This window comes from Mizuhopecten yessoensis, unplaced genomic scaffold, assembly GCF_002113885.1.
Source record: "Mizuhopecten yessoensis strain PY_sf001 unplaced genomic scaffold, ASM211388v2 scaffold5361, whole genome shotgun sequence".
NCBI lineage: Eukaryota > Metazoa > Mollusca > Bivalvia > Pectinida > Pectinidae > Mizuhopecten > Mizuhopecten yessoensis.
In genome coordinates this window covers 16,422-43,525 of record NW_018406011.1, presented here as the reverse complement: position 1 = coordinate 43,525, position 27,104 = coordinate 16,422, and the positions used below count along the sequence as shown (strand labels likewise).

At 34.0% G+C, this 27,104-nt stretch overlaps 1 long non-coding RNA gene across 1 annotated transcript; it reads left to right on the top strand.

Annotated features, from left to right (window-relative positions):
- The first annotated feature begins 2,519 nt into the window (after positions 1-2,519).
- Positions 2,520-23,522, top strand: LOC110450612. Its single transcript, XR_002462994.1, has 4 exons — positions 2,520-2,630; positions 7,143-7,276; positions 19,999-20,154; positions 23,463-23,522. It is a non-coding gene; the product is annotated as an uncharacterized LOC110450612 (long non-coding RNA).
- The last annotated feature ends 3,582 nt before the right edge of the window (positions 23,523-27,104 follow it).

The window sequence follows — 27,104 nt, the reverse complement described above, 5'->3', positions numbered from 1 at the left end:
TGACTGGTGACACAACAAACGAGTGTAGTAAACAATGACATGACATAAACATTGTAATGACTGATGACACATCAAACAAGTGTAGTAAACAATGACATGACACAAACAAGTTATATTACCAGAAAAAGTAACAAGATAATAATAAATACAGGCTAAGTTAGTTGTGAACACATTCAGAAAACTTATTTTGTAAGCTTTCGAAAACGTCTGTTTCTTTGGTCAGGCAAAAAGTGTAAATGACCGGTGGCTTTAATCTGAACCGCTGAAATCAACTCATTAAGCCACAGTATGCCGTATCAGAAAACATAGAGACATTTTGCCCAATAGCACTTTAATACTGAAGGCAGGTATAGGGACAGGTGCTAATACTATACAGTATATATATAAGTATTGCCTTACACTTTATTTCACAAGTAGAAATACAAATATAAATAAAAAAACATGTAACTAACATTCTGTCACATCTATCTATAATATCGTTAATAGATCCATGGATGCCTCCGTAGTCATCAAAAGAACAGTACAGATATCAGAACTTCTATAGAACAATCTGAGTCCTTGTCAGAGGAAAGTCTTGTATAGTTTGATGTTAAGAAGAAGCCTAAACTTTCATTTAGCTTTATTACTCGTTTTCTGAGGCTTGGAAAAGTGACGCCTCCTCAAATAATTGCCAACTAATGCTTTTATGAGTAGAAAAATAATGGCTTAAATTCCAAACTTCTACTGAAGATTTTTATTCAATTGAATCTAGTGTTATGTTTCATACCCACTTTATGTGTTGATTTCCCCCTTTATTCTGACACCTTTTTGACATATAATTACATCCACTACATTAAAAAAAGTCGTACAAACACGTACCGGTTTTATGTTTAAAGGAAATTGTGTCATATGTCTGGCATTTCATAATAACAGCATTTGAATGCTTTAACTGTAAATTGAGACAAGCTTTTTTAGACAGGTTGGCTTGGGTATACATACTTAATACACACACTCGATCGACCAAACTCAACGTGGTATTTTAAATATAATTGAAGCTACCGATCTGTTCGCATAGGTGAGTTCCCGTCGAATTCCATATCACAAAGTGGGAAGGTATATGCTGAATTGGGGTATTGGAGAATATTAATCACATTGATGTACATTTATATGTAAGCATGATTTTTTTTTAGATGGAAACTACATCTCACAGCGTAAACACAAGAGACAAAAAAACAACAACTCGAAAATCAAAATGACGACGGAACCCAACAGAATCCTGTCATATAAGATACATCAACAATAATATGAATTCGAGGTTTTTATATACATTTTACCGCTTTATCTCTATGCCAATCAATTATAAACTGATATGTTTGTATAGGGGAATCCCCCGTTAAAATCCATATCACAAGGAAAGAAGGTATAGGCTGAATTGAAGTATTCAAGTGTATTGCCCACATTGACGTACATGTATATGGAAGCATGCATTTATTTTTAATCAGAAAACAGAAAACTACAATTCACAACGTAAAAACAAGAAATAAAAAAAAACGAAAATAAAAATGACGACGGAACCCAACAGATTCCGGACATAGGAAAAATCATAATAAACAATAATATTAATTCGAAGCTTTTAAAAGCCGCTTTATATTAACTTTTGTCCTCTCGAAGAGGTTTACAACCTATTATCATTGGTTATAGTTGTACATACATGGGTATCAAGTGCGCAAGTATAGGTAACACTATGCCAATAAATTATAATATAAACTGTTGTATCATCTACCAGTGTTCACCACTTTACCCGTACGTCATTTTATATTTACATAAATCATAAAAAGTGCAAACCAGGCTGTACCGTACGTCATTTTTACATTACAAGTTATACAAAGTAAAAATCACACTGTTCCCATACGATGTTGCACACAACACTTTACTTGAACGTCAACATCCATTTACAGGAATCCTACAATATACACACAATACTGTACCCTTACGTCATTTTATGTTTACAGGAACCATACAAAGAGTAACCCACATTGTACCCTTAAGCGATTTTTCCTTTGCAAGAATTATATACAACGTGTTACACCTTCTGTACCCTGAAGTCATTTTACATTCACAAACAATATACAACGGGTACGCTACTCTGTACTCGTATATCATTTTTCATTTTCATCTTGAGAATGTAAAGTGACCTAAGGGTACAATGTGGTGTACACTTTGAATTTTTCCTGCAAATGTAAAAAGGTACGTCATTATACAAACACAGATATGATATGAAACTGTATATAAGATTTATACCCGTACATTATTATGCATTCACAGAAATCGTATACAGACCAATACGCCATATTCTATACGTTATGTACGTTAGTATACATACATATGTATCAAATACAAGAGTATACAACAGTGTAGCCGTAAGGCTATTATACGTACGCGGTTAGACTACATTGAAAAACACGTTATATTTGTAATTGATTTAAATCCACATCGGACGCGTTAGCTATTATATATGCAGTGTTACAGGGTACAGGGTACACCGACTTGTCAGCTGTGACGCACACCATGTCCTAGACAGTGACTCTTCAATGGCGTCCTCCTGAACGGTGTTCAAGAAGGAAGGGACATTCAACTACTGGAAAGCCAGGGTAATTCGCCATTTTTGTTTAGTATTTTCTGTTGCTTGACACTTGATACATGCATATTCTAAAATGATAACTGTTTTTCATGTTCTTCAAATCAATACTACAAAAACACTTTCGTTATCAGTAGAGTTGACAAGTGATATTGTATTCATTTACCTGTGTTATAACCCAGTCCATTAGTTAATACTGTGACGTAACAAATAAATGAAATGATTTACAGATATGATTATTAATGGAAATATATACTCTACAAAGCAATGTTTTAATGTTATTTTCATAAATGCAACTTAAGATCCATTTTGCAATGCATTTACATCGTTGGCTTTTGATTTAAGTATTTCTATAAGATAAACTTCCTGGTTGCTACTGATACTCTTTGTGTCAACAACAATGTTGAAGCAAGAGGTGAAGTAAGGCATGAAACAGTTATCATAGTATATTAAGGTGAGAGCTAGAATAGTAAACAACATCATTGGATGTATTGAACCAAACAAGTGAGTAAACAATGACATGACACAAACAGTGTAATAGCGGGTGACACAATAAACAAGTTCTATTACCAGAAATAATAACAAGATAATAATTATGGCTAAGTTAGTTGTGAACACAATCAGGAATCGGAAACAAATTTTGCAAGCTTTCGAAAACGTTTGTTTTCTTTATCAGGCAAAAAGTGTACATGACCGATGGCTTTACTCTAAACAGCTACAAACAACTCATAAAGCCACAGTATGCCTTATCAGAAAACATAGAGACCTTTTGCCAAATAGCACTTTAATACTGAAGGCAGTCATAGGGACGGATAACATGTTTACTCATTTCGCCCCTACTGGATGCTAACATGGGGTCCTTAAGATGACTCAGCTCGTCTCTGTTCATCAACTCAACTTACCTCCTAACCCAGATGGATATTGTTTTTCTTTCCCTGAATGTCAAGTTGTCCTACCTTTCGAGCCCGTTCGAGTTGTTTCAGTCTATGCTGTGGTTGTGCGTGTTTACATGGTCTGTAGTGGCTGATTTATTGTTTTAGTTCTCCGATATCGTCTTGGTATTTCTACTGTAGACTTGCTGTTCCATAGCTTCAACGTCTTTCTGACTTTCTTTTATTAGCGTGACCCAAATTCCCTGCCACTGACCCCGACGTTACATAGACTTTGGTTAACTAACCTCTGTGTTGTCTCATTGAGCAGTTTATTTTTCGTATGAACTGTTGTTTGTNTGTTCCATAGCTTCAACGTCTTTCTGACTTTCTTTTATTAGCGTGACCCAAATTCCCTGCCACTGACCCCGACGTTACATAGACTTTGGTTAACTAACCTCTGTGTTGTCTCATTGAGCAGTTTATTTTTCGTATGAACTGTTGTTTGTTCGCAAGGGCGTACTGATATGATGTTTGCGCAACACGCTTGAAAGTACTTCAGACACCTCTTCTATGCACGGAAAAGTGACCGTGCCGATAGTTCTTCTCTCTGTTATAGTCCACTTTTTTTTTTGTTTCTTGAGACCATTTGCTTTGTTTTTATTTTCCAATTGATTTTCTCCTTTCTTTATCGATCATTCTGGGTATCCACATGTTGTCTGGGCCCGTTTGATATGTTATCCGTTCCCAAGATAGCCTGCAGTATTAGAGTGCTATTTGGCAAAAGGTCCCTAAAATTCTTGACAGTTGACTTCACTGATTCGGCACACTGTGGCCATGTGAGTTGTTTTCAGAAGTTAAGAGTCGGAACACCGGTCATTTACACTATTTGTTTAACGAAAGAAACAAACGTTTTCGAAAGTTTGCAAAATAAGTTTTCAATTCCCGTTTGTGTTCGAAACAAACTTAGCATTTATTATGCATAAAAAACTAATGAATTTAATACCGAATATAAGAAATAAATGAATTGAAAATGAAAAAAAATAACAGGTGCAGTTAACAATAGTTTACCTAATATAAGTGTTGTGTCAAAACTGTCCTCATTGCTCTCTAGTTTGAATAATAACAAAGACACAGCACACATACTGATATTAATGACAGGCCAAAACAACTATGTCAAGGATTGAAAGAAATGAAAAAATCGACCATAATTACATGCGAGGTAATGCAGAAGAACAATTATAAAACTAGGCATTGTTATATGTTAAAATAACTCGTTTGGTTTAATAAGGAGTTAATTGAACACGAGAACAACATCAATGATCTTAAAAAAAGATACTGAACATAATCTACAGGATAAAAGAGTATGTTTGCGCGCGCAGACGTTATTGTAAGATTTACTTTTATCTTAATAAACTGAGAGTGAACAAACTTAGTTTGATATGTCCTTATATGCTAAGGTTGGGACCAGACGCATTTGTATTGGTTTCGGATGTTTGTGTTTTAAGAATTCAGATGCGAAAAAGCATAATTTGACGTGTTTGTAATTTAGAAAGTATACAGCTGAATCACGAAGCGAGTGTCTTACACGCTTCCCTTTACTCTTTCCAGCTTCTGGTACTTTCATTAAGGTCACCAGGAGTGATGTATTTATAATTGTTAATATTGGTATTACCACAGTTTTACAATTTCTCAAATACTTTTGAACTATCAAGTGCAATAAGGACATATTTAGGCTACAGGGGAAGTAACTCTAGAATAACTGAAATGATCTGCACATGTACACGTGTGTGTAGATAACGATTGTGTTTGCACTTTTAAGTGTCTGTTTAAGTGTCACATTTTAATGATCCGTCCTCAGTCACTTTCTCCGTCTAGGCATGCTTTAATTGCATTGTACCATGTAAACGACGAAACGTGATCATAGACTGTTTAAATGACTACACATTTCATAAGATAAGACTAGAGCATACTGTATACCACACATGCAAAACAAACATTATAATTGTTGAAAATAAATGTCTCCTTGAGTGGCTGTTGACATGAAATCTCATAACAGACACATACTTATCTGCTTTTGTTATATCTTTAATTAAAGTAACTAATGAGGTTTTAAACAAAAAGAGCTCCAATTACCTTCAGCAATGTGGTTTATATGAAACATGAATTGAATTTAGTTTAATTTAAAGAATTATACCACTTATCTAGCCTTAACTGACAAGCATAGATATGAGGATTGTTGTGGGTTAAGCAAACCCGACACGTCCTTAAATGGCTCTGGATATTAATACGACGCAACACACAAAACAAACAATAACAATTAATTTTAATATGATTCCCTTATTAACGATTTTCCGATCGCCATTGATAGTAAACAGTGATGGAAACCAAGATCCAATAAAAACATATGACGTATTATAAAAACCTGTAAAATACATTTATCGGCGTTTTTTTAAACAAGCACTTCTATATTGAGGATGTTTTTTTTCGCCGAATGTTTCTGTTACAAAGAACAACTATATAAAAACATTGCAAAAATACGAAAGCAAAATATATGATTCACCATTTTCGGCATTTTGGTGAAATATCTCGTGTACGGGTTTGGATATAAAGATCAAATAACATGTATGTACAGTCCGCACAAAAACATAATATTCTTGTCTTTTATCACATTATGCTAGTTGTTCTATCCTCATAATCGAGACAGATTCCCATACCAGGGCCCGTAGTCATGAAACCAGTCTGCTGCACAAACTAAGATACATTTCGATAAAAAAGAAAAAGTCCTTAATCAACATTTGCCTCGGTCTTAAAGATATCTTTCTGACCTGGTTTACAACGGATTAAATAGCATCTATTGAAATACTCAGAAAACTGCTCAGTTTTCTACTTTTAAATAACAATTCGTTATTAATAAACTCTTATATTTGTAGGAAAATCACACTGTTCTTATTTAATTGTTTCACAATACTACTTGTGAGTACTAAAACCGATGACAAAGGCAATCTTTTGAGGTCTGGTATTAAGTAATAAAAGTATTTCTTTATATAACAGGGAATTCTACTTTGAAACACAACTTTTGTAATCGACTTGAATACGTATTTTATCGCACCTAGACAAGAACGATCAGCATTCGCGAGTGATTTGAATCATAGTATCTATGAGTTAGCATCGGTTGATCAGACGGTGGAGATGCGGAGTGATGAAATAATGTATTGGAGAGCATTAGACTATTTCAGGAGAAGACTAATATAGGCACTGCCTGTTGTCTAATCCTTTTGTAAATACAATAACAATTGTTGAAACCAAATTAGACTATTTAACGAAAACATAAGTACGCATGAGAATGAAATGAAAAATGATAACGGTATTCAATCTAGATGAGGTTTCGTCATTATATATCCAAATAGATCATAAACAAATCGGCACAGAACTGTACCCGTTTGTCGTTATACCCACGTCTGTACATTAGTTACCCGAATTGTATCGGTACAAATGTATCGTGTACATGTCTAAGTGTACATCACACTGTATCTCTACCTTTTTTTTAGATGTACCCTACACCATTATACTTATATGTACAAATTTATCACTATACAGTATATCTCAGCTTTTTGTTTGCATTATAAATATTGTTTCCTTGCATCATTTTTCAGGCGCGGTAAATATCCATCATCGAAAACCAGATCGTACCTGTCAGCTTTGAAGCACACAACATCCTAAAGATTGACTCCTTCATGGTGTCCTTCTGAAAGTTTTCGTCAGAATTGGTTTCCAACAAAAGGCTAAGGTATGGTACATTTTGTATATTGTAGTTTCATAAATTTTCGCTGTTTTTTTCAAGCTGGAACTTTAAGGATGCTTATCGTGACAATAGCTGTGTCAAATCAATACGAAAGACAGGGTAGCTATCAATTGAAGCTGTCGACTGCTATGTATAGCTGGCTCGTAATCCATAAAGGTATATTTTAAATATCTTGTTGAAATCTATGAACGAATAGATTAACAGTTTATAGGGTTATCATTTACTAGATAACCTTACTGCATGTGTTTCTTATCATTTTGATATATGATTTAAATCTCCACTAAGTACAGGAACGGGTAATCTTAATATTGAGTTGAAGGAAAATATCCATAAACCATCTCTTTCAAAAGTGTCATTCATGAGCGGTAACTCTGGAAACACACATGGGATCTGCACACGTACATTAGTATTCAATACGTATGTTTACGTTACTCTAGGCGTTACATTCCTATGTTCCGTCCAAAGATACAGTTGGGAGCAAACTTAACTTGGTAACTAGTACACTTCGTAGTGCACATGTAGTGAACAAGGAAGTGCACTAGACAAACATTGAAGTGTTAACCAAAGTTTAAAAGACTGTTATACAAATTTCAATAATTGTTTATAATAAACTAGGTCACTCATGATTTGATAATTGAAAGAAAAAGCAAATAAACATTTAACTGAGAATTTTACTATATCTTTAAAGATTTTTTTCTGTTTTATCATATTTCAACTGAACATACACATGTACAAAGAAAAATTGTACGCTATATATTATATGGTGAATACAGAAAATATATAAATAGCTGTACTATTTCAGATGAAAACAGTCAAAAAGTTTACCTGATCATAGTTAAATTCCCATTACATTTAATATCAATATTGTAGAGTCAGGATGGGGGATCAGTAACTGTTATGTGATATGGATATATATGGTAAGTGTTCCTATAATTTCATACCTTTTAATGAAAGGTTTCTCACTTTCACGACATCAATGGATTAATATCTTTGTTTTATTAAAAAGGTCAATGCCTTCATTAGTTCCGTCTCATATACAGTACTAAAACATATGTATTACAAAATTGTATACAAAAACAAATCAATAAAAGATAACATTCCAGATAGATCTTATATCATGACATTGCACTGTATAAACACAAGTAACAGCTCAAGCTATCGATATGGAATTAATTTTCTGTTAGGAAAATGAAGACAAAACAATCCATAAGTCAGTCTGATTTATATTTCTTTGTTACATATGCATACACGTCACGTACATGTACATGCTGATTGTCGAATTAGAAAATCCCCCCCCCCTACCACCAACCCCTACCTGGGTCTACTGTGTTCCCCACAACAATGTAGCAGGTATACAGCTGGCCTGGTGGTACATTAATGAATTACCAATTGTTAAAATGATGACAACATTCATAGTTAAAGGGTGCAAACATCTTTAGATTAAGTTTTATACAGGCACATACATGTTGAATGTTGATAAGTTGATACATTTATTAATAAGCAATCACATGAATTCAGTTGTACAGGGAACCTGAAGTTTTAATCATGCAGTTACAACTTTACTTCAGTCGTAGATTTAAAGATGGTTGCTAGGGCAATGCAACCAACCGCTGACACATATTTGTCTTATCAATATGATATCTACCTGAGAATATACATATGTTCAATGACCACACACTGACCATTCACCTGAGGTGACATGGGATACTGTTGGGCTGTACCCAATCTTGAACACCTTGTATGAAGAACATGAATCATTTCAATTAATCCAGCTCATTGTCTGTCCAATAGATACACAGGTAAATCAGTACATGCTTACAGGTAAGATACTATGGCTGTTCCTTTGTCAGAAACTGACAGCCTCGGGCACAATTCTATTTCAAAACAGATACTTTGACTCTATAGTAGTGTTTTACACTACCTTATCCTCAAATAGTTAACAAACTGGGTGTTACATAAATTGTCGACACTGATTGATAACACACCCAAGCATTTATTAAGGACTTCCCATCCTGTGTAATACACGTGTTTTTCTTGGTGTATTTTTGTGTCATCATTTCCGTATTTCGTACCGGACATTTCAAAATTTTGGTGTTAATTACATTAACACCGGGTAAACAATAGTACACGTACGTGACGATATGTCCAACAGTATCAAACAGCTGAGCTGCCCTCACTAGAACCGGGGCTGACAGGGATCGTCGCTGACCAGGACCGTTGCATAGTATAGCGTGTTCCTACACTTGTTTTATCAAAAATCTGTAATGAATTGCATCAATATATTATTAATGTTTAGTATGGTAAAGTAAGATTATGATAATTGTTTAATACAAAAAGTGTAGCAGAACTTATGCTGTAGGGTCAAAAGGTAGCAGCTGCCTTTCGGTCATATAGATCTGACTAAATTGTTTCAGTAGTACACACAGTTCAGAGGATACAAATACGCGTAAAATTAAAATACCGAGTTTCTTTTCCTTCTCCAAATAATTTTTCATATAGGCCTATCTGTCAAAACGGAATAAACTGGTTAAAACATGTACATATATGATGTTGGATCAGAGTAGACTACAATGAATCCAAATTATTTCATGTTTGTATACATTATATACACCTTATACCGTTTTCTTTGAAAAGCCGCCGTGGCATTACAATCTTGAAAAACAAATCAATGGTTTTATAACTTATGAAATACCGACAGCAATGTAAATTGTCCTGTCAAACTACCATAAATTATATTAGATTATTTTAAGAATCGAGATCGAAGAAACCAGGAATGTTAATTATTTGAAATTTCCGTGTAACCTCAATAATTATATTTGGTCGGAAAAGGGGCAATAATATTTGAAGAAGGAAAAAAGGAATCAAAGTTATATCAATGATTATTCCGTATATATATATCAATGATTATTCCGTATAGCCAATAACCGTAACACTAAGCTTATATATATCAATGATAATTCCGTAAAGCCATTAACTGTAACACTAAGCTTATATATATATCAATGAATATTCCGTATAGCCAATAACCATAACTGTAAGCTTATATATATCAATGATAATTCCGTATAGGCAATAACCATAGCCGTAAGCTTATATATATCAATGATTATTCCGTATAGCCAATAACCATAACTGTAAGCTCATATATATCAATTATTATTCCGTATAGCCAATAACCATAACTGTAAGCTTATATATATCAATGATAATTCCGTATAGCCAATAACCATAGCCGTAAGCTTATATATATCAATGATTATTCCGTATAGCCAATAACCATAACTGTAAGCTTATATATATCAATGATTATTCCGTATAACCTATAACCATAAGTGTAAACTTATATATATCAATGATTATTCCGTATAGCCAATAACCATAACTGGTAAGCTTATATATATCAATGATTATTCCGCTAGTCTATAACAATAACTGTAAGCTTATATATATGTATACGGTCCTGATTGGGAACGTCCTAATCAGGAAATCAAATGGAAATTATTCCGTTCCGGTAGGTCATTTGTATCAAATACAAAAACTCATGAATGTGAATGAACAAGGGAGGTGTCATAATGATAATATAATGATAATGATATAGATACCTAATATCATACACGGTGCTGAGCGGGGACATCCTGATCAGGAAATATAATGGTAATATATCCGTTGCTATGAACAAGGTCAAAAGATGTGTCCTTATGATTGGTAAATGCAAAATAGGTAACATGAACGATGTTACACTTTATATATATACATCTTATTACATATACGGTCCTGAGCGGGGACATCCTGATCAGGAAATATAATTGTAAATATATCTGATGCAAATAGATAACATGCATCTTATAACATACACGGTTCTGAGCGGGGCATCCTGATCAAATGTTAAATATTTTCCATTGTAATTCATCAGATCAGTACAGTTAATAATAAATATAGTCAAAAAAATGTGTCCTTATGATTTTCAGTTGCAAACTAGGTAAAATGAACGACGAAATACTATATATATATATACATTTTAAAACATACACGGTCTTTGATGGGGGCATCCTGAACAGGAAATCAAACGTTAAATATTTCCGTTGTTATTCATCACATCAGTAAAGTTATCAATGAATACGGTCAAAAGATGTGTCATTATTATTTTTAACGAGAAAATAGGTAACATGAACGACGAAATACTATATATATATACATTTTATAACTAACACGGTCCTGGGCGGGGAAATCCTGATCAGGAAATCAAATGTTAAATATTTCCGTTGAAATTGAACACGGTCAACAGATGTGTCCTTATGATTTTATAATGAAAATAGGTTACATGAACGACGAAATCTTATAACATACACGGTCCTGAGCGGGGACATCCTGATCAGGAAAGCAAACAATGAATATATCTGTTGTAATTTATCACAACAGTAAAGTTAGCAATGAACACGGTCAGCAGATCTAAATGTGTCTTCACGTTTTTGTTAATGAAAATAGGTAACATGAACGACAAAACACTATATACAAACATCTTATAACATACACGGTCATGAGCGGGGAAATCCTGATCAGGAAATCAAATGTTAAATATTTCCGTTGTTTTTCATCACATCAGTAAAGTATGTAATGAACACGGTCAATAGATGTGTCATTATTATTTTCTTTAATGAAAATAGGTAACATGAACGACGAAATACTATATATATATATACGTTTTATAACAAACATGGTCCTGGGCGGGGAAATCCTGATCAGGAACTAAAATGTTAAATATTTCCGCCGTAATTCATCAGATAAGAAAAATTAACAATGAATACAGTCGAAAGATTTTATTTATCTAGACACTTTATATTTTTTGTAAATCAAATGATGTCACGAACATTCCGACCACATATTTATATCAACAAAAACTGTTACTACACAACGGTCATATGAAGGCACATGTTACGTATGTGTTGGTCAGTGGTCCAGCGAAGGGATCATCACCAAGATACCAGATTCAATAAAGGCCGTCCTGGATAAAACATTCCACTTATCTATTACCAACATTTAAACGTTCAGTCACGTGTGTTTGCGTGAGGAGGATGTTTAGGTGTGAGTGTGTTGTATTCATTTTTCAATGAAATATAGACCAGGTTACTCAGAATTTACCAAAATAGAAAAGTTACTGTGGGTGGAATCGGATGCATGAGGTAAAAATAGCTGACAAAAACACCCGTTGGGAGAATTTGCGAATGGAAACATAAAATTTGTATTGAAATATTTAATTTTGAGCAGCAGACTGTAAATATCAAACTGAGGTCAGGACCATTTAATTTCTTCATATACAATTTGGAAGGTAGATGGTGAGAAGACATTGACCATATGTGTATCATACATTTTATTTAATTTTCATCCGTAAGATATATGAGACCCAATCAATTATCTAAAATAATTTTGCATATAATGGGGGCTATGATCAAAAGTGTTCGAAGAGTAGAATAAGTAGGTACATTGTCCATATTTACTGGTATAGGAGTACATTTCACTGAGTTCAGGCGCATGATACAGCATTACTCTTAAAGTAGGAGGTGCATAAGTTGTGGTTACTTTACCTGTTAAACCTCCATGTTGTTAACTAATGAATGTGATGCCTAAATCAGCATGTCATGACTTTGATATTAATGTTGAGTACATGCCACGATTGTCTCAAATCAACTTACCAAGGTGGCAGACAGATAAATAGCCATGAAAAATAATACAGGTACTTCGACACAAAATTCATATGCATTTTCTGTTTGTGTCACTCCATCTGTATCTGTTAAGCAAAGTTATTAATATACATTTTTGTTTGATCAATGATGAAACTTCATGCTTAAAAATACAAATCAATTCCTTGACTTTATTAAAAGCTATAACAAATGCTTTATATAAAATTTAAAAGTTATCCATTGTTTACATAAGTAATATTATTGATATGTATTAATTATATGTTCTACAAAAGGATGTTATGCTTCAGGCAAGAAAAAAACACATTCTGAGAGAGGGGACATTTTAAGCTTTATTGTTTTTCTTGGATGAAAAAGTCGTTACACGATGAATTATTCAACACACAACCTGCGAAAAGGGGCATTTCAAAGAGTGATTTCGTTTCAATAAAAACCAGGCCTTCAAGCAGAGGAGTTTTTTATTGTGTCAATGGTTCGAATGTCCACTGGTACGCATTCTCCTGTAAGTACAACCAAGATTTTAACAAAATAACATACAGGTTTTACTTTTTGAAATAAAATTCGATTTTTAAAGCAAAAAAACAAAACGTATGGCAAGTTCACTTACCTAAAAATGTATCCCCTTGTTTGCCTTCATTGAAATAACGAAATATCGAGTACTGGTATACATGTTCGAGATACAAAGGTTTTAGATAAATAGGACCAATAAATATGCATGATCTTTTTCATTACTGCTATTCCATGAATAATTATAATAATAATTGTTTTATCAATTTTACAGCAATTGTGAAACAAAGTCTCAAATGACCTATTGCGATCGCCTTTTGTCCGTCGTCGTCCGTCGTCCGTCATGCGTCCGTAAACAATTTACATTTTCGACTTCTTCTCCAAAACCCCTGAACCAATTTCAATGAAATTTTGCAGAAACCTTCCATGGCCAAAGGTCTACAAAAAGAGTTGCCGGTTTGATCCCCGGCCCCCAGGCGCCTGAGGGGCGGGGGCAAAAAGGGTCAAATTGACTAAAATTTCAAAATCTTCTTCTCAAGACCAAGATATTGTAGAATCAAATACTCTTCATAGATGGAAGGGTCTTAAGGTGCTTTACCAAAATTGTGAATTTCCTGACCCTGGGGTCTCACGTTTCCACCTGGGGTGGGGGTAAACTTTACTATAGTTTATATATGGAAATCACATTTTGGACCAATTTTTGTTTAATTGCCATTGGAGGTAATTCAATTTAGGTTAGCATTATCAGTATTGGGTAGCAGTTTGATGGTATGCACATATCAGCCCTGACTGACCCCAAGGGGCTAATGGGTGGGGCCAAAATTGGTCAATTTGACTGATATTTCAAAAATCTTCTCAAAACCCAGATATGGTAGAATCAAATACTCTTCATAGATGGAAGGGTCTTAAGGTGCTTTACCAAAACTGTGAATTTCATGAACCTGGGGTCTCACGTTTACCCCTGGGGAGGGGTAAACTTTACTTTAGTTTATATAGGGAAATCACATTTTGGACTAACATTTGTTTAATTTCCATTGGAAATAATTCAATTTGGGTTATCATTATCTGTATTGGATAGCAGTTTGATGGTATGCACATATGAGCCCTGACTGCCCCTCCGGGGCTGATGGGTGGGGCCAAAAAGGGTTGAATTGACTGAATTTTCAAAAATCTTCTTCTCAAAGACCCAGATATGGTAGAATCAAACACTCTTCATAGATGGAAGGGTCTTATCTTTTATGACCCTAGGGTCACACGTTTACCCCCTGGGGAAGGAGGGGGGGGGGTGCACAATTTATTATGGTTTATAATGGCAAATGATACTTTGAATATAACATGTTAATAACTTGATTGGAATTATAACCCTGAGTTGACAGTTTGATACTTTGAAAATTTTGAGCCAGTCCTACCCAAAGGGCTGTAGGGTTGGGCCCAAAGGAGTCAGTGTGCTAAAATTTCTTCATTTTCCTTGTTTAGAATCAGAGTTGCTAGTTTCAAATACTTTTTGGTCTTAAATCTGTATGCTAGATATTGAATAAGGTGGTTATATTGTTTTTTGTCACTGAATAATATTTCTGTTTGTGTTAAAAACAAAATCAACTCTCTGTATAAATATATCAGGTGACCGTTGAGGCCCATGGACCTCTTGTTTTCTTTTGATGGTATTCTCAGATCAGGAACTGCACAATATTAAGATTTAAATCAAATCAATATCAATAAAGAGTGTCTTACATAAAAAAACAATCCGCTGTTACAAGGGTACATAAAGACCTCGGATCTTAACATGTGAAGATTTTTAAAACAATGATCTTGATTCCCTATCAAAATACAGGTAAAATGTTAGTAAGTAACTCTCAGGTCGTTATTCATTTTTTGCTGCCATTGTGCAAATCAACTACAAAGTATTCTCTTTCTTGTACTAATTCATACTCTACTTGACACTACGCACACGTTACAACGATTATGATTTATTGACCATGACATGTTTCAGTCCTGATTAAATTTACACCTAAATTATTTTCAAGATAAGGCAGAATCAAAGGTGACACATAAATAACAAGGGAAATAATAAGGACATGAAATAGCCAATTAAACTGTTGACACCAGTGTCATTTAAAGATGAAATTGTAATGATACAGTCTCTTGCCTCAGTGCCGCACTGAAGCTTTGAGTTGCAGAAAACGTAGTGTATTTAAACACGCTGCGCTCTTTTCTTCATAGTTGGGAAAGCAAAAAGTACTGTCATCTTCAATACTTGTATGATGTATGTATTAAGTGTTATCTGTTTGTAAAATAATTTGCTGCCATTAATAGTTTGGATGTACTTTTAGAACAGTTTCAGTGGAGTGGTTTGGAAAAAAAGATGATGATATTGGAGAAATTCGTATTGATTGTAGAACTTAAACTTATATTGATACCTAAGTACATATCTTTCCCATAATTTTGTAATCCATATTTTATCACAGCACAGTACCATGCAGATTTACCATTTCTAATCTTTCGTAAAATTATTTAAGTACAAAATTATCAGCGATTTGGAATATTTTGATATTTTATCCTCGAATTATCTTACACATCTTTACAAAAAAGTTGTATGTTAGCATCTCAAGAAGGAAAATTAACGATTCTATAATACGCGATTCCTATTGAAACTGATGGGAAAATAAGTAAAGACAATAGCACTACTGTGTGGGAATTTACATGAATAGTGCATGTGATGCATTTGAGGAAAAATTATAATTATATTCTTGATTTGTGTCATAAGTAGTTTAAGCCTTGTTCAAATCTTACAAAACAACTCTCAACTCTGTAAATTAATCTGAAACAATCGTATTATTTCGATCTTTCCGAAAAACAGTTATTTTCGTTTGTTTTTCACATTTACAGTATGGCTTCGGGATTAAGCGGAATTATTAAACACATCTTTTAAGTCTTTAGCAAAATCCACCTATACGAGCAAGTCATCTGCGGGCATCATCGGGAACAAACTAGATTCTCAAAATTCATAATCGAAATTAAATAGTTTTTGGAAGTCGTTAACATCGTTGGTGTCAACATTACCCCTTGGGCGAGGCTCTTGTTATCAGCGAAAAAGATCTGAGTGTGTTCCATTGAGCATAACACATCATTTTACTTGTTGGTGTACTCTTTTTGTACTATTGAAGCTGAAGACAGCATGCATTGCTTTCTTCATTAATACAGAATATACATTGTATATTATAATCATTTAAACAACCTCAATTTGCTGATAAAGATGTTCCTCCCAAGGGCCATGTCCATATATTAGGTATATCACTATTGAAACTTCTTTGACTTCAGTTGTGATTATGTCCACTGTCAGGACTGTTGACCAATATATTCAAATATCTAAATAATACATAAGCATGGGAATAGCTTTCATCGTATTTCTTAGTCAACCTTTCCTCCCTCGGGTACGCTATTGCATGTAACTATAGGTAGACTTGCCCCCGACTCTAGAATATTTAACTCTTCTGGAATTAGGCTCCAACGATTTTGATCATTTTGAAGTCTGTTGTTTAGACTAGTTCCCAAGTATTTAATTATTCAGAAATTAGACTTTCACAATTTAATCACTTCGATGTCTGATTCTGAAGACTGGCCAAATGTGGATAAGGTTTGTAATTTTACCTCAGATGTTCGCTGTCTGTAAAACCACAATATCAGCAAGGCAATTACCCCACCACAGGAGCATTAATCACCCTTATAACCACAGACTGGACAACATCTTATCTGATGACCTGATATTGGCCCGAATCCCTTTACTGACTTCAAACTTGAGTTAACTAATAAAGTATTGGCCTATCCTAAATTAAATAAGCATGAACTTGTTGAACTTGGGAGTTAGTAAGTACTCTGATGTTCTTGGAATTAAAGGAACTACAGGCATTATCAAAATAGATTCATTGTTGTGAAATGTAATTGCAAAACCTTTCTGAGCTCAATTCTTATGCAGGACATATCATTCTTATTAATGCTGATATCATTTTATTCAAATGGATAAGACTCCAACTAAAACATCAGTGTCCAATGTAAACATTTTTAGTGAAGATGTGTTTTGAAGCATGGACAGGCATTATGTGAGATACATAATGTATATAAAACTGATCAGTTTCTTTCAGATTAACAACGCGTATTCAGATTAGCTGTATACCGCAATTTTAAAGGATCGTAAAAAAACGACTTAATTAATATTAGAAAGTATTTACATGAGAAAATAAATATGTTATTTCCTGATCAGGAAGTTCCCCCGCTCAGGACCGTATACGTTATAATATATATAATATCTGTAAGCATTGTCATCTGTATGAATCTATGAATACGGTTATAATGAGCGTTGATTTCCTGATCAGAAGGTCAGGAACGTATACGTTCTAATATCCATAAGGTGATTCAAGATAGGTTTGACGTCTTTTTCAAAATTAATAGGACACCTTTCTTGACAGTAAACTTGTTATTTTTTATACCTAAATGTATTTGATCCATTTATACGAATAGAACGAGCAATTGATTTCCTGATCAGGATGTCCCCGCTCAGGACCGTATACGTTCTAAAATATATATACATAGTGTGATTCAAGATATATTTGACGTCTTTTCCATTTTCAAAATTATAAGGACACCTAACTGGACCGTACATGTTATTTTATAAATAACAACGGATATAATCCTCGTTTCATTTCCTGATCATGGTGTACCTTCTCATGATCGTATACACTATTATATGCAATTACAACATAAAATACTTTAGACATAGTTTGTTTCCTATTTCTAAATCATGTTTACTCCCCTCGTGACTGTAAGTAATGTCACATGAATGTATTTGATCAATTTAAAAGAATATAATGAGCAATTGATTTCCTAATCAGGATGTCCCCGCTCAGGATCGTACACACTAAGAGCTATAGTCATAGATTATACTATACGGCATATAACCATTCTTACAGGTCGGGGTTCTAGTTCATCAATTAATACCACAACGCTAATGACCAAAAGATATATTTCTATCTTCATGATCATGTTGTCCCCGCCCAGGATCGTGTATGCTGTAAGAATTATATGTAAAGTATTTCATCGTGTTTTCAATTTGAAAATTATTAGGACATCTCTCTTGACCTTAAACCTTGCAAACTTGATTTATTTGATAAATATCTACGGATAAATTTACCATCAAATTTTCTGATCGTGATGTCCCTGCTCAGGACTGTATACACTATAGTATAAAATAAAAAAGATAAAATACTATAAACATAGTTTAAGTTTTAATTTTAAGTCATATTAACCCAGCTCTTAGCTCTGCAACACTGCCAACAGTATGTTGTTGGTCCATTTATAAGGATATAATGAGTACTTAATTTCCTGATCAGGATGCCCCCGCTCAGGACAGTACGCGCTAACAGCTTTAGTTATAGACTAAACGGCATACAACAATTCTTATAAATCGGAGTTCTATTTCATCTATCAATACGACAACTCTAATGACCATATACATTGCTATCTGCATTGGCATTATAAATGGCTAAATATATTTATGGAAAAATGTATGTTATTTCCTGATAATGTTGTCCCTACCAAGGGCCGTGTATGCTATAATTAGTATATATAAAGTATCTCGTCGTTGATGTAATGTATTTTCAATTTAAAAATCATTAGGAGATCTCTCTTGACACTGATAAAATCTACGGATATATTCACCGTTTGATTTCCTGATCAGGATGTCTCTGCTCAGGACCGTATATACATTTGGATACCATGGATCCAAGTCGGTAATAATTTAATAGTTCATCACTCTCTATAATTAAATCATTTTAAGTATATGAATATGTAAGATCTAATACTTTGTTTATTTATTGATTTGTTGAGCAGACAGGAGGGAAGAAAATCATAGTATGTATAAACTGATGAAAAGGCCAGACATAGTATGATAAAAAAATACCTTGTGAACTGTAGTTAACTCCAGTTCAAATTGATACGAACTCCAGTGCACATCGATGTGAACTGGAGTTCACATTTCTTGGTAACTCCAGTGCACTAGGCCACCAAGTTAAGTTTGCTCCTAACTGTATATATACTATATGAAATATGCAACGCAAAGATAAAATACTATAGACATAGTTTAACTATATTTCTTGATCATATCCGAGACGTATATATTAATACGTTTCTGATTATATTTACTCCTCTCTTGATTCTGAGCACTATCACCTTCATGTCTTTGATCCATAAATACGGATATAACGAGTATTTGTTTTCCTGCTCAGGACGTCTCTGCTCAGGACCATATACGCTTAAAGCTATAGTTAAAAACTGTACGGCATATAACCACTCTTTAAGCCGGGGTTTTACGTATTTCCTCAATTAATACGGCCCTTTTTAGTTTATAAATGTATATATATATGGAAAACATCAACGTTATTCCCTGATCATGATGTCCAAGCTGAGGACCGTATACACTTAAAAAGGTAGTTATTAGATATTCAACTGTAGATATCATGATCGAAGTCCGGACGAGTTGTCCTACAGTATCTTGACGGTCCTCACCAGCCCCGGTCCTGCTCATCCTCGGTCCCAGTGAGAGACAGTGCAGCTGTCTGACGCCACTCAAACAAGAAGGAAGGAAATTTCACCTACTGGAAAGCCAAGGTAACTTGCTTTTATAGTATTTTCTGTTGATTGACACCTGATTTATCCAGATTCTAACAAAATAACTGTTCTCTTCATTCTCAAATCAATACTACGAATACAAGTTCGGTGTCAATTGAGTTCACCAGTGATACTGTAAATAGTTATTACCGAGTGCAGTATTTAATACTATGATGTAATCTATTAACAAAATGATTAACAGGTTAAATATCAATGGAAATAGATATCTTAGAACCCAGCCTTTCAACTTTATTTTCGTTGATTCAACCTATGACTCATTTCTCAATGCATATACATCGTTTACGTCTGTTAATCTACGCATTCTCATAAGTAAACGACTTGAGTGTTACTGATACTCTCTGTGTCAACAATATTGAAGCAAGAGGTGAAGTAAGCCATGAAACAACTATCATAGTATATATAGATATATACAGCATCCTTAGAAGTAATTAACCAAAAGCAAATGGTTTGGTCAAGACTAGTGAAACAATGAACACAAATTATTGCCAGACGTTTTTGACAAGATTACAATTACATAAACAAACTGAAAAACAAAAAAATAGTTCAACACATACACGTATGTATGGTGTCAACAGTGTAGCAATGTGTAGCCAATTTAACACAGTGATATAAATTACAGGACAAAACAGCTATGTTGCCTCAAAATTCGAGGACAATTAGGATACAACGACCATGTTTGCACAGGGTGTAATGCAAAAGAAAAGTAATAAAGCAAGTTATTGCTAGCCAGCACTCATTTAGTGTAATACGGAGTGTTGTAAACATAAAAACAAACCCAATGGTGTCATAGAAGATCAAAATACTGCACATATACGAGATATTAGTTTATCACATAATCGGCCTGTTATCCAGTGAATTCGCCCGTGTAATATTTTTACATATGTCATTGGTGTAGTATACCTTGAAGCGGTTTTCATTGGCTGTGTCAGTCAGAAATCGATTGTGACGTTATAATATGGACAATGACGTGACGTCATCAATTGTGAATGGCGCAACAAAATGGCTGTCTCCGTTTGATTAAGCCCTTTACATTTTGGCTTTAAATCCTGTCAAAATGTAAGTTTTATGAGTCATGTGATAACAAGTTTCTTAAATATGTTTTCATTTCATATGAGCTTTTATGAAACTCGACTCGAAGTTAATTTTTGCTCGCCTTTAATAAAAACTCTTAAGACTCGTTTCATAAAATCTCATATGAAATGAAAACTCATTTAAGATCCTATATATACGTGTATGTACTCAGATGTTATTGTAAGGTTAACTTCCAATATACTGAGGATGATACTGGCCATAGGCGAACAGGCTTAGTTTGGTATCTCATTGTATGTTAAGGATTGGTCAAGAGACATGGACATTCCTTTTGAATGGTTGTGGTTTAAACGCCGTTGGCACAATGCTTGGTTTGACGTATTTTATTTAATGATCATCATCATCATAAAAAGGGGGTAATTTGGCAAAGTTACTTAAAGCGACATCTTTTTGACGTAATGCTGGATATTATTTTTTTAAGCATTCTCTTGCCATTTAGGTTCGAAATTAAACAAATAAAGAGTTTAACACGCTGGACCTTCGGGGTCTGACGAGTAGGGCCAAACTAGGTTATTTGTGCAATATCATCTAAACGAGGTATGTTCTGAAACTTACAGTTTAATATTCACCATATTCAATGGGAAGAAATCTCATGTAGCTGGGATTTATAATTGTACAAATGAAGGGGCTGACCAACTGGGTGCGGAGGAGCAACACCAAAAATATCTTTTGCCATATTACTTAAATCGACATCCTGTCTGAAACTCCTAGTAGCATATTAAACGTATTTGGTAAAAATCATTATCAGGTAATTAATATCAAAATTGTTTCGTTTAAGGATTGACTCCCAGTGTTGAAGGATGGGACCAACACAGAGTTTTCAACATACAAATTATACAGATCTCCAAAAGACGAATATTTATGTCATTGTGTTTTCAGGAGGGCAAAAGGTTCTGTCCACTAAATTGTAGATCAACCCCTGAGTTGAGATTCCTATGACATATCGTATATTGGGAAATTTTCGGCCAGTCAAACTTTCGACCTTCGGCCATGAAATCCGCCAAATGTGAATTTCGCCTTTGACATTTATTTACCATGTTATCCCGTTTCTTATATTCGCTATAATGATACATTCGCCCTCACTACGGATGGTAAAATTAAGCTGCAAAATTACCCCTTGGGATCAGGACACTCTCCTTGGGCCCTAGTGTCTTGGTTTCAGCTTCGAAAATAGTCGAGATACCTACTCTTTAATCGTATATACGACTGCTGAGTATAAAGTGACCAATACACATGTGCTAACAGGGTGTAGCCAGGGTCTGGCACCAAGTGGGGTGTGTAAATTTTGCTTTACAGTTTTTCACTTCCTGAGTAAATAAAGTATAATAATACGACTGCAACACAGATATTATAACAATGTGAAGATCAAGTGGTCAAGACTCTGCGTTTAATCAGCTTAAAACAGCCTGTGGTAGCGTGATACTAGCACATAAGACTTAGCTATAGACACTGATGTTCTTAAACCTCTGTCAAAGTAAACCATACAAATAAATGATTCCCAAACTGTTGAACACTAAATGAATATAACTGATATCAAATGTATACACAAATCTCTCACTCTGTTACAATAATTACAAATGTAGCGGGTACATCAGGTCACTCTAACCAATATTCACATACAAATTCATATGTAGTGCAATCTAGATGGTAGAGAAACGATTAACTTCCCCATGTATATCAGTTACATGTAAACTACAAACTCCACATATATTATCATTGATCAGTTCTGCATAACTCCTGGTCAAAATATGGCAAAATACTTTAATCAAGAAAGATGTACGTTTAGATACGAAATCGTATTTATTTACAGCCACTTATTCACATATATCAAACAATATATCAATTGAATAACTGCTTAGCTTTGCGCGACCCCTTAACTGTAGTAATATGTAATATTTGAACAAGCATAATGCGACATTGTAATCATGAACTCCTTATGTGATTGAATGATACCACTATTTCGGACTTGTTTGGTTGGCGTTTTTAAGTATTTTTACATATTAATTTATCATCTGATGTATGCTTACACATATACAATCTTCTACACAACAACCAAAACGTTGTGTCATTCATCATTCTTGTCTGTTGTCTTTAACTGTTTCAATTTGCATATCTATATTTTATAGCCTCCCTAACAAACGATATGATTCATACTATTTGTCTTTTTTACAATGCAACCACAATTTTCCCTTTTCCAGATGACGAGCTGACGTTTACTAGAAAGACTAGAATGGCGTCGGGTTCAAACAAAGATGAAGGTAAGGAATGCGTCGTCCTTTCTTGTTTTTCGTTGGTGCTAGCTGTAGTATATTACATCAGATCTTTTCAGCAAAGATCGAGGTCATAGTTATAAGGTTACGTGGATACCTACTTGTAACTGATGTTGCAACATAAGCAGAAAATCGCCAGCAATCAGCACTTGATACAATACGCTTCGCGTGTTTTGGATTATTTTACCTAAAACCTTTTTTTATAATAGCGTGGTTTTCGAATGAAAATCACTTTGATTACATATTTTGTAAACGAAAACTGTCGTACATTTAACACTTGAAGCAAATGTATGTATGACTATTGTCGGACTAACGTATCAAAGAACTTGAAGGGCTCACGATAATCAAATTTCTTCATTTATGTCTATAACGTCATCGCTTCGAAGGTTAATGGATTGTGCAAACATGAACAAGAAAGAGACACAAAAATGCGAATATCATCGTAGCATAAATAAAAACGGAAAATTTGCAAAAATAATAATAAAGCAAAAATAAATTGTGTACATTTAAAAACTCAAGCAGAAAGTGGAATTTCGTTATCGAATATTTGGATTACAAACAGCAATATGTAAGCAAAGTAACGAAAACAAAGGTTTGCTTAACTCCTTATTCGTATATGTAAGATCACATAGTATAGAGTCAAATCGTTATATCTCAGAAGAATGGCAATAGTATTATATTGGTGAAAAAACCCACATACAATTTGGCATTGCTATACGTGTCATCCAGAGAAACCTCTATAGTTATTATGCTCTTTTAATTTTGATTTAAAAATCTGATAACGTATTTTCTCCTGTCAGAGGTGAAAGGCTTAAAATTGTTGTGATGACTTTAAAATACAGTGATGTGTGTTATTCGTATGTTATTTGTTCTTTTGTGTGAACCGGTTTTGACCTACCTTGCGCTGATAAGTAATATCCATAATGAGTCGTAAATGCTTCATAAATTACGCACCCATCATATTTGACATAATGAGATTATAATTAAACAATCGGTTACAAGCGTATGATAACCACAAAAACGTACATCTTATTTCAACCGTGTGCAATATACGTGCAATTGTATACTGCAACACAATGAAACTAAAACTTACATCAAATCTTAATATTCCAATGTTTGAACATCAATAAAAGTCTGTTACAGAAATTTATGAAATATAAACTAACACTTTGTAATTAAAATGTACGGATCATTTAATGTGTTCTTCCATTTTCTCTCAGTCCCGGTGGGGTGTGTTAATATCTTATTGTACAGTTGTGAAACCGCACAACGCACCAAAAATAGCGTGCGCACACCGTGCATACATCGTTCACACACCGTTCGCACATCGACAACACATGGTGCGCACAACTGTGCGATTTAACAATCGTTCGCCTCGTTGTGCGCTTCTCTCCGCACAACTGTGCCATTAGGTACAGTTTGTGGATCAATATTACGGAATGAAATAAATACGGACGGCTCGTATGCAATAATGTACTTTGTATATTTTACTGTGATTTCTCATAACATTATTTAAGATTATGTACAATTTTAAAATGCGTGTTACACAATATTACAGTGACCGTTAGACTGTCAAAAATGAGTTTGGCTCAAAGGTAACAGAACAGGTAAATCATATTTTGATGAGTGACCGGAGTTTAGCTGATGTCTGATACCGTATGGTAGCTATGAAAACAAAACTGTTATCGTTCGCAAATCGTGTACACATCGTTCACACACCGTGCACACATCGTGCGCCCTCCGTACATCGTGTAACGTTGTGCGATCCCATAACTGTAGCATTCCACTGATTAAGTAAATGCAGTATAACAATACGACTGCTACGCTCATTTTATGGTACAATGACGGTTTAGCAATCAAGACTCGGAGTCTTATCAGCTTTAAATAACCTGTTGTAGCGTGTTAACCCTAATCTCAAATAAGTTCATACAATTTCGCTTTGTAACCATACATACTTTAGTTATGTGTTGCAATTACTGGAATCGGTTGCATCAGTCACAACCTGTCTTTGTTATTAAAACCCTTGTAGAATAGAGATTTCAAAAATAAAAAATCACATTAAACGTTATATAACGTTTCATGGTGAAGTGCTTTGGTATTCATACTACAAAAATTGGGCAACAAGTTGAATGAGTACATTATCTTTCTTCCTAACCCCACAAAATCACATTGTTATTATCACATTTTTTATGCATCCTGTCTTATTAATGAAGCCTGGTTATATTGATACAAATCATGTCGTGTTAAGTGTAAACTATGCTAATTCAACTTACATTGACTCAAGAATTAGTTTGATTCAACAATGGATGTGTTAAACTGTTTGTCGATCGTAAGGGCGTTAAACACGTTCTTGGTGATAAACAGGTGATACTAATTTTATGCTTTTCTTTTTCACATCGGCCTGGTTATGACTGGATATACCAACAGAACGTAAGTAATCCTTTTTTTCCATTACAAATGTATGTGTTAACAGACTGGCATCTTTGTTTAAATAGCTATATGAAATTTAGAATCGCTTAAATCGCACCTTACTTAAATGTTGAAAATACTGACAACGGCTATATCATCAACAACTTTTCCCCATTACAATCACTCATCTACATCTATGATAAGAAAAACATAAATATATTTATATTATACAACCATTCGTAGAGAAGAATGTTGATATTCAAATTATTTCAATTTGGATTGACTCGATTATTAGTTTCTTTTAATAATGGATGTGTTAAATGTATTGCCGGTTGAAAGAGCGATAACTAAAGCCAGTGATGATTTATCTGGTGATGATGACTTTATTTCTGTTGTTTTTCATATTTGCCTGGTTATGACTGGATATAACAACAGGACGTAACTAACAGCTCTTTATTAATACGAATGTTTGTGTTAAATGCCTGATGTCATTGTTCAAATAAGTTCATAATGTTTTGTTTTGCAAACAAACACTCTTTTCTCACATGTTGAAAGTACTTAAATCGGTTATATCATTCGCAACCTGTCCCAATTATAACCACCTATCTGGATTAGTGATTGGAATATATCAAATTAGATTACATTATATCAATTTCATGGCAACATGCGGCGATTTCCAAACTGACATATGTCAGGGAGTAGATATTTTTGTTCGCTTTTAGACAATTTTATCATTAAAAACATTAAGCAAGATTCAAAGAAGAGAATTTTTCGTTTTTTTCACAGTTTCATTACATTGAATATTAAGATTTTACATAGATTAAAAACTAAAACAATTATTAAGTTTGAACAATTTCCTAATTATCCTGACTTACTTAATGTAATACAAAATGTACACAGTATCGTTAACATTTACAGAACATCCAATTATTTAAATGACAATATTTTTCTATCTGCCCTATTTTAATAATATCGTTAGTTTGCAGGAATTATGCAACAATGTTCCTTGATTAAACCTGATAACTTTGAAACCAAGATCTTACATTTAATTCAAACCCTGTCGATTAGTTTAATTTTACAATGGATGTGTTAAAAGCATCATTAGTTGCAAGAGTGATAAATAATTTCTTTGGTTATTTATCTGGTGATGATGAAAAAAAA